At 48.5% G+C, this 9166-nt stretch overlaps 3 non-coding genes across 3 annotated transcripts; 2 read left to right on the top strand and 1 right to left on the bottom strand.

Annotated features, from left to right (window-relative positions):
• Positions 1-74, top strand: TRNAN-GUU. Its single transcript has one exon. It is a non-coding gene; the product is annotated as a tRNA-Asn (tRNA).
• A 3261-nt stretch (positions 75-3335) lies between these two features.
• On the top strand, positions 3336-3552 carry LOC120393951. Its single transcript, XR_005592176.1, has one exon. It is a non-coding gene; the product is annotated as a small nucleolar RNA U3 (small nucleolar RNA).
• A 4191-nt stretch (positions 3553-7743) lies between these two features.
• Positions 7744-7817, bottom strand: TRNAT-UGU. Its single transcript has one exon. It is a non-coding gene; the product is annotated as a tRNA-Thr (tRNA).
• Between the last annotated feature and the right edge of the window lie 1349 nt (positions 7818-9166).

The following is a 9166-nucleotide window of genomic DNA, read 5'->3' as shown; positions in this document are numbered from 1 at the left end:
GTCTCTGTGGCGCAATGGGTAAGCGCGTTCGGCTGTTAACCGAAAGGATGGTGGTTCAAGCCCACCCAGGGATGACGCTAAGCCTGTGCTGCTTCCTTGCTTCCCTGAGGCCTGTAGGGGAGCCTCAAAGGTCCCATTTTGCTGCCTCAGTGCTTTCAGCCGGTGGTCCAAAGAGCAGGCTGGATGCCATTCAGAAACCCATCTGCCAGCAGCCGTGCCGGAGGCTCAGGCTTAATCCTCAAGGCCGAGCACAAAAACGTTCAGCCGGGAACATTTCGCTCCCTTCCCGCCTCCGCCCAAGCGGCAAGGGAGAAGCGGAGGAGACACGCCGGCTCAAAGACGCCTCCCTCCCACTTCCCTGTACGCTGTGCAAAGCTCTTGGCCTGCTTCATGCCTCGTCAGGAAAGCACGGCCATGCGGCCCAAGCCTGAGTCACGTCCGCAGCCTGGCCCACCCCGCCCCGGCTGACGGCGCGCAGAGCCACGCGAGTCAAAGGCAGGTCGAGTCCGGAGCCTCGGCTCTTTCCCCTGACAGCCACACACACAGCGCTGCCTAGCGCCCCCAGATCCTCCCTCGTGTTCTCCCGCAGCAGCCGCCTGCCGGGGTGGTGGGAAAAGGGGACCAGGAAGCACTGCAGCCTCAGGCCAGGACAGGAGGCCCTCGCCACGCCCAGGCCTGCCTCTTGCCTTCAGCCCAGGCAGCCAGAGGTGCCGGGGAGCTGCCTGGTAGGCCGCTTCGCCTCAGCCACCTCTTGCCTCATGGCCTAGGCTCTTGGTGCTCTGCTGGTCACCGGCTCGCTTGAAGGCCCAGAGGGAAAAGAAACAAGTGCACGCGTAGCAGCGGATGGTTTCGATCCATCGACCTCTGGGTTATGGGCCCAGCACGCTCCCGCTGCGCCACTCTGCTGCTTCTTCACACCCTCCCCCTGCCACCTAGCCGCCACTATCCGGATTAGTGCCTTACACGCTCTCGTGCTTGCAGGCAGATGCGCAGGCTGTGCCGGGGGGAGGGAAGGAAGAGGGGGGGCTAATGTCAGGGTGTCCCCCTACCTCCTGCTCCTGCACCCCGCTTACCCCATCTTCCATAGAGCAGGACTCAGGAGGGAGAGAGCTTGCAGCAGCTGGGGTTTCAGCAAGCTGATCTAATTAACAAGGCAGTGTACTTAAGGGAAATGCGCATATCTCCCTCCATTCCTGCTGCCTTGCAGAGTGAGAGAGTTAACCCTTGAGGGCTCAGCCAATTGCTAGTTCATCATTTAGCAGTAAGGGAAATATCCCACCCTCTGACTCCTCTACCTCAACCAAGTTTCACAATCATCATCACTGTCAAGTATCAGAGGGGTAGCCGTGTTAGTCTGGTTCTGCAGAAGCAGCAAAGAATCCTGTGGCACCTTATAGACTAACAGATGTTTTGCAGCATGAGCTTTCGTGGGTGAATACCCACTTCTTCGGATGTGTATCAGTATTAAATTGTTTGTTTAAAACTTATACTCTGTGTGTGTGTGTGTATATACACAAACAATCTTTTGTCTGGTGAAAAATATTTCCCTGGAACCTAACCCCCTCATTTACATTAATTCTTATGGGGAAAATGGATTCGCTTAACATCGTTTCGCTTAAAGTCGCATTTTTCAGGAACATGACTACAAGGTTAGGTGAGGAGTTACTGTATAGACTGCTAGTTGGAAAAGCGAGAGGGGAGAGCACAGACTGAGTAGTTAGGCTTTGTATACTGAATAAAAGAAGGAGTTTTTTCAGTGTACCAGAAATCTAGTTATGAGGAAGGTTAGATCTAATAGCTTTATTTAGAAACTTGCATAACGCTTAGGTGCAGATAGTCTGGTTTTCTTTTGGCTGGGATGGGTTTTGAGTAAATCATTAGTCTGCTTGGTTTCTTTCATAATCTGAAGTGGATTGAGCCTCTAAATCCTTCTACTCCTCCCCCCTCCCCCCCAAATGTGAAGGGGAACAACCTCAACCTTTTGTCTTATTCTGCTTTGTAGGAGAAAGATGCTCTATTTAAATAGTCATGATCCATTTAGGTTAATTCTTATGCTGAATGGCGGGTAGGAGAGGGTATAAATCATTGGAGACTCTTGCCCCACTCCCTGCGTGGCCTGTGTTTTTCTTTGTTTTAAAATGAGACTGTCTAGTTTTTATGTAAATATATTTGGGGGGTTTCACTCATATTTATATTGCTATGAATTTCATGTGCTCTTGTCTCACAGCAGACGGGGGGGGGCGGAAAGCCTGTGGCAATGGACTTTGCAAAATTATAGACTAGTGATTCTCAACTTGTGGCCCAATCGGCAGCTGCGGCCGATGTGGCATCCTCAGGGCCATACAGGTAGTATATAGTGTGTGGATTCTGCTCACATAACACAGAGAAAGTTGCCTATACAGCTCACAATAGTAAATAGGGTCAGACCAGAAGATATCTTCTTTCCACGTGGGAATTGTGCAGGGAGAAACAACAGACCTAGTGCAGCTGTGTTGCCACTGTCTACTAGCACTGAAATGGTTCACAATGCTTTGGGTCAAGTGGCACCAGTTCTAAAAGTAAGGGTGATTTAGTGCTGTGGTTCTCAAACAGGGGTATCCAATGGTCTTCCAGTGGGTACATCAACTCATCTAGATATTTGCCTAGTTTTACAACAGGCTACATAGAAAGCACTAGCAAATTCGTAACAAATTAAAATTCATACATTGATTTGTTTATACTGTTCTCTATACTATACACTGAAATGTAAGTACAATACTTATATTCAAGTGATTTATTTTTATAAATATTGCATCTGATTATGTAAGCCAGTAGTTTTTAAGTGAGGTAAAACTTGGGGGTATGCAAGAGAAATCAGACTCCTGAAAGGGGTACAGGTGTCTCTAAAGGTTGAGAGCCACTGACTTAGTGCAGGTACCACCGGTAACATAGAACCCTGCAAAAACTTCTAGTGCAGATGAATTTGAGAGCAAGCCGGAGAGAAACAGCTGTGGAGCATGCTAGAAAGGGTTGACCTGTCTGCATTGTCTGTGCCTGACTGGCTGTCATGTGGCACAGAGGAGCCTGTGAAAGGTATGGCAAAGCAAGGGGTTTGATTAGTTGCTAGGAGCTCCACATGCTAATCAGGAGGTGTGTTTCTGTAAATAGCGACATAAACATCTTCTAGTGGCCAGTCTTCTAAAGCTGTCTCAATTGTGCTTTAATGAAATGGGAACCTGGTTTTAGATTTTTGTTCTTTAATTCGCTGGGGGTGAAACCCCTTGTATGAAAACATTCACCATGGGAATAAAGCTTGCGCACATTAGCCTGGGTGTGTAGCCGAGCACAGCTTTGTTAAGACTATACTTTCAGGGATCATTTCTATAGTTTGTAACTAAAGAAGTGTGGTTGAAAGTGTCTGACCTTGCTAACCACGATGAGGAGTTGAAGTGTTCTTTTCTGAGCATGAAGTGCGTGGACAGTGGTGCCTTAATGCATCTGCTGTCTGCTATTGATGACTGTTCTTGCTTTCCTTGTGGGAAGCTGAGAAGAAAAGAACACAAACTGAGTGGTTAGTCCTTATAAAACAAATTTAAAAATAAATGTTTTGGGGTTTTTTTCTGTTATCTGAGCTTGTTTAAAGCTGTTGTTTAGTGGCAAGTCTTAATTTCTTTTAGTAGAATTTGGAAGAAAAGTAAAGGTAGTGTGAAAACTGGTGTTTTAAAGGTTTCTAATTCAGTTCTTACTGAAAGTTTTTTAAATTTTCTTTATGCTGCTCTCTCTCTCTTTTTTTCTTGTAATCTATTTCAGAATTTAGGTAGGGTCCTGTGTCTGCACCTTCTCTTCCTTTTCCATTTGTCTCTCTGCTTTTCTCTTCTTCCCTTCCCATTTTTTGGGAAGCCCCTATTTTTACTTCTCCTGCTCTGGCAGGGGGTATGCAGTTTGCTCTTGGCCCCAAGCCCATCAGACAATCCACACAGGATCTGAGAGTTGCTGTCTCTTGGCCGTATAGTGGGTAGAGGGTTCTAAAGCTGTGTCAGGGCATGTCTACACTACGGGATTATTCCGATTTTACAGAAACCGGTTTTTGGAAACAGTCAAGTGAATGCGGCCACACTAAGCACATTAATTTGGCGGTGTGCGCCCATGTACTGAGGCTAGTATTGATTTCCAGAGCATTGCACTGTGGGTAGCTATCCCATAGTTCCTGCAGTCTCCCCCACCCATTGGAATTCTGGGTTGAGATACCAGTGCATGATGGGGCAAAAACAGTGTCGTGGGTGATTCTGAGTAAATGTCGTCAGTCAATCCTCCCTCCATGAAATCAACGGCAGATAATCATTTCGCGCCCTTTTCCCTGGATTGCCTGGGCAGACGCCATAGCATGGCAACCATGGAGCCCATTCAGCCTTTTTTTCACCGTCACTGTATGCCTACTGGATGGTGCTGACAGACGCGGTACTGCAATGCTACACAGCAGCATCCCCTTGCCTTTTGCAAGTTAGCAAAGAAGGTTATTAGCTATACTGTACTGTCTGCTGCTTTGCTAATTGACAATGATAGTTGCAAGTTATACTGTACTGTTTGCTGCTGTCATGCGTGCTCTCGGCTAGCTTCAGTGAGGTTGACTGGGGGTGTATGGACAAAAATAGGAATGCCTTCCTAGATCATTCTCTTCTTTAAGTTTTGTTCTAATGGAAAGGCAGTCCTGGCTAAACTATCAGGCAAGCCTACTAAAGAACTAGAGAAGCAAATGGCTGCTCTAGGTCAGAGCCCCAGACATCGGGCAGAAATGATGAGCTGCATGCCATTCTAGGGGGTGCCCTGCAACAACCCCACCCATTGCTTCCCTCCTCCCCCATCTCTCCTGGGCTACTGTGGCAGTTATCCCCCCATTTGTGTGATGAAGTAATAAAGAGTACATGAATTTGAAACAACACTGACTTTATTGCCTCTGCAAGTAGAATTCAAAGGCGGGAAGGGGAGGGCAGCCTCCACCTGCTATGATATTCCAGGCAGGACTGAATCTCCATTAGACAAAGCTTAAAGAAGAGAATGACCTGGGAGTTATTCCCATTTTTGCCCAGGCACCCCTGGCCGACCTCACTAAGGCCAACCAGGAGCACTCACGGGATGACGATGACAGATATCAGTCCTCCCATACCATCTGCCCTCAGGAAGGGAAAGAAAGGGGATGCTGCTGTGTAGCACTGCTGCACCGTGTCTGCCAGCAGCATCCAGTAGACATACAGTGACATTGAAGAAAGGCGAGAAACAATTTTTTTCCGTTTGCTTTGGGGGGGGGGAACATATACCCTGAACCACCCGTGACAATATTTTTGACCCTTCAGGCTTTGGTAACTCACCCAAGAATTTTCTTGACTAGCTTCACCTCTGCACCAACTTGCACTTTTCCTATGTGAGCCTGGCTAGCTCAGTTGGTAGAAGCAGCAAAGAGTCTTGTGGCCCCTTATAGACTAACAGACATTTTGATATAAACTCGTAGTGTTGACTGGGCCAGAGAGAGCAGCAGGTTTCCCCTGTTGTTTCCTGCTCTTGTTTTCTTGACTAGTTTCTCCTCTGCACCAAGTTGTTTCTGTGCTTCATGAGCCTGACTAGCTTAGTTGGTAAAGCATCAGACTTTTAATCTGAGGATCCACAGTTCAAATCCATGGTCAGGTGATAAACTACTCATGAAGATCTTAAACTGTTTTTCTCACATCCTCTTTGATGTTACTTTTTCTCTGCAGGATTTTCCCTTTCCTCAGAAGGGCCTTTTTCTGTGTGGGTTTGAAGGGGCAACTTCCTGACAGCCCCTCTGTCCTTGCAGCCTGGAGGAATAAAGGCCTCTGGGCATAGAGCATGTTCCTTCCCTGCACACACACACACACACACACACACAGACAAACACACAGAATATCCCTAAGGAATTAGAATCACCTGCTGCCTTCCCCTGTCCTGCTGGATCCCCAAATGAAGATACTCTTTAGCTTAAACCCATGTCCCCTCTTTTCCCAGTGCCCCTCAGTCCCAACCCTCAGTCCCTCCTATGCTCACTGCTCCTCACTCCCAACCAGAGCCTGCTCCTCTTCACCCTTCTCCTCTGTCCCAATGCACAGCCCCCTCCTATTCCCAGTGCCCCTCAATCCCAACCCACAGGCCCCTCCTATTCCCAGTGCCCCTCAATCCCAACCCACGGCTCCCTCCTTCCCTCCAGCAGCAGGTGCTTCAGACCCCCTCAGGAAGATTTTCTTGCAAGGTTTTGTGTATGAGTCTGCATGTGGATTTCACAGTATGTTGGAAATAGGTTGAGTTGCTTGCCGAAATGATCACTTTTGGCTGGTGCTGGATTCCCAGTCTCCATGTTACAGGGGCAGGAGAAATAAAGGGTTGTTATCCTTGTTGTGTGAATCAAGGGCAGCACAACTGTGCTTGGCAGACCCCGATTGAGGACTCACCTCAGTTCAATAGCACTTGCTAGGCAGGCGACAGGGGTTCCAACGCCAAGTGGGCCAGGGCTTTGGTCCCAATACTGAAATGTAGATGTCAGACCAATGTTAGGGCAGGGGGGTTGTGGAGGGATGAGTGAGTCCTTAGACAACATAGTGAGTACGGGGCCTTCTTATTTCTTGCCTTTTCCACCCAGGCTGGCAGGTAAACTGTACAGAGGCACCTCTGGGCTTGCACTGACTAAGGACAACAGCTGTGAGTGGGGTGCAGAGAGGGGATGGCTCATGTTAAAGGACTTTTGGTTGCTGGACTTACAAACCGTAGGGAGAAGGACACTGCCCAGCTTATCTGGGGGTGGGGGGGAGTCTTTCCCTCGTGGTTTATGTTTATGTGTTGGGGCTGCTGACATGACTTCTGCTAACCCTGGGCTTACATTGCAGTGTAGACATACCCTGAGAGGGCATCTATACTGTGATAAAATCCCACTGGCCCGGCTGGCCTGGATGAGCTGATTTGGGCTCCTGGGGCTCAGACTGGAGCCCAGGCTCGGAGACCCTCACCCCTCATGGGGTCTCGGAGGCTGGGCTCAAGCCCAAGTTTCTACGCTGTAATTTTATAACCCTGCAGCACAAGCCCCACAAGCCTGAATCAACTGACCCAGGGTTTGAGACTAGTGACGTGGGTGTGTTAATGGCAGTGTAGACATAATGCTGGGCTATGTCCACACTGCAATGAAACACCCCCGGCTGTCCCGTGCCAGTGCAGGCTCCCAGGCTAGGGCCCTGGGATGGTAAATTTGCAGCGTAGGCATCTCAGCTCGAGCTCAATATTGGGCTCTGGGAACCCTCAAGGTTGGGAGGGAGTTTAGCAAGTGAAAAAGGTAAAATGGCAGTGGAGTATTACCCTGGACTCAATGGCATTTCTCCGTTGGTCTGTCTGCTTTGGGGCAGGGACAATAACACGTCCTGCTGCTTTCGTTATTTCAAAGGGCGGTTTAGGATTTTCATTCTCACACATGGTGCACAAAGGAGGACTCAACCCTCCATGCAAACTAAATGAGCTGCCCACAGGTTCTGGCAGCCACAATGAGCCATTCCGTGTGAGAGCCCAGACCTGCCCCTGTCCCAAAGGGAGGGGGTCATCTGTGACAGGCTCGACCACTGACCTATCAGCTCTTAACTCCCAAACTTTAAGTAAGTCTGTTATCAGTGCCTGTGAGTATAATTTAAACAACCATACTGGGCTGGACCAAAGAGCTCTGTGTTTTGTCCTCTCACAGTAGCCAATACCAGGTTACCTAAGAGTTAGTCAACAAGGCATCACTGGGAATTGAACCCAGGATCTCCTGTTTACAAGACAGGTGCTTTAGCCAGCTAAGCCATGGTACCTGCCTGTGTCAAAAACACACTGTCTGCCCACACCTGACTCCCTGCCAACCCCACTGGGGCCTGAAAAGCTTTGCTTGTTTTTGGATTCTGCAAAGCAGAGGAGCAGGTGAGGTTTTCCTTGCAAGGTGTGTGTGTGTGTGTGTGTGTGTGTGTGTGTGTGTGTGTGTGTGTGTGTGTGTGTGTGTGTGTGTGTGTGTGTGTGTGTGTGAGAGAGAGAGAGAGAGAGAGAGAGAATCTTTGGCCAGGTCTGCACTACAAGGTTACTTCAGCATCATTATATTGCTCAGATGTGTGAAAAACACACAACGCTCCCTCGGTCAGCAGTTTTTGGCTGGTGCACACACTGCAATACCACGTCTGGTGACAAAATTGCCCTGTTTTGGTGACAAAATAAAACCACCTCGACGAGAGGCCTAGAGCTTTTTGCAGAAAACTTAAAGTGACAAATTGTCAGTGTAAATGCTGCTGGTCATTACATCACCATATCTGGTTTCCACCAGTATCCCACCACATCTGCCGTGAACTCACCTACCCTGCATTCCTGCTATAGAGGCTGGGTCCCTCCCCTTTCATAGCTCCAGAAAGTTCTGACAGCTGAGCCACTATCTATACCGGGATTAGCTTGATAGAACTGCATTGCCAGCCTAAGTAATGTAATTACACTAACCTAATTTTGTAGTGTAGACATGTCCAAAGAATCACACACACACCTTGGGAGCAAAACTTCATCTGCTCCTCTGCTTTACAGAATACAAACACGAACAACACTTGTCAGGGCCCAGTGGGGATTGGTAGAGAGTCAGGTGTGGGCAAACACAGCATTTTAAATAACAGTAGGTATCCTGGGTTAGCTGGTTAAAACCCCTGTTTTGTAAACAGAAGATCGTGGGTTCAACTCCTTGTAGTCCCTTGGGAATGGCTTTTGGGGCACCTGGTATTGGCTACTGTCAGAAGACAAGATTCAGAGCTAGATGGACCTATGGTTTAAATTACACTCACAGGCACTGATAATAGAGTTACTGAAAGTTTGGGAGTTAAGAGCTGATAGGTCAGTGGTCCACTCCCCTCAATGTGGTTTTGCCATTTCCACTTGCTAAACTCCCTCCCAACCTCTATAAAATTACAATGCAGACATATGGGCTTGAGCCCAACCTCTAAGGCCCCATGAGGGGCGAGGGTTTCTGAACCCAGGCTTCAGCGTGAACACAAATATCTGCACCACAGTTTTTAGCCCCTCAGCTTTATGTCTAGGAGCCCAAGTCAGATGACCCAGGCCAGCCCTGCTGCCATCTTTATCCCAGGAGAGATGGACTCTAAGGGTACGTCTCCATTGCAGTGTAAGCCCAGGT

This window comes from Mauremys reevesii, unplaced genomic scaffold (assembly GCF_016161935.1).
Source record: "Mauremys reevesii isolate NIE-2019 unplaced genomic scaffold, ASM1616193v1 Contig4, whole genome shotgun sequence".
In the NCBI taxonomy this organism is placed as follows: Eukaryota; Metazoa; Chordata; order Testudines; family Geoemydidae; genus Mauremys; species Mauremys reevesii.
The sequence above is the reverse complement of the archived record's forward strand: the minus strand, read 5'-3'. Positions and strand labels throughout refer to the sequence as shown.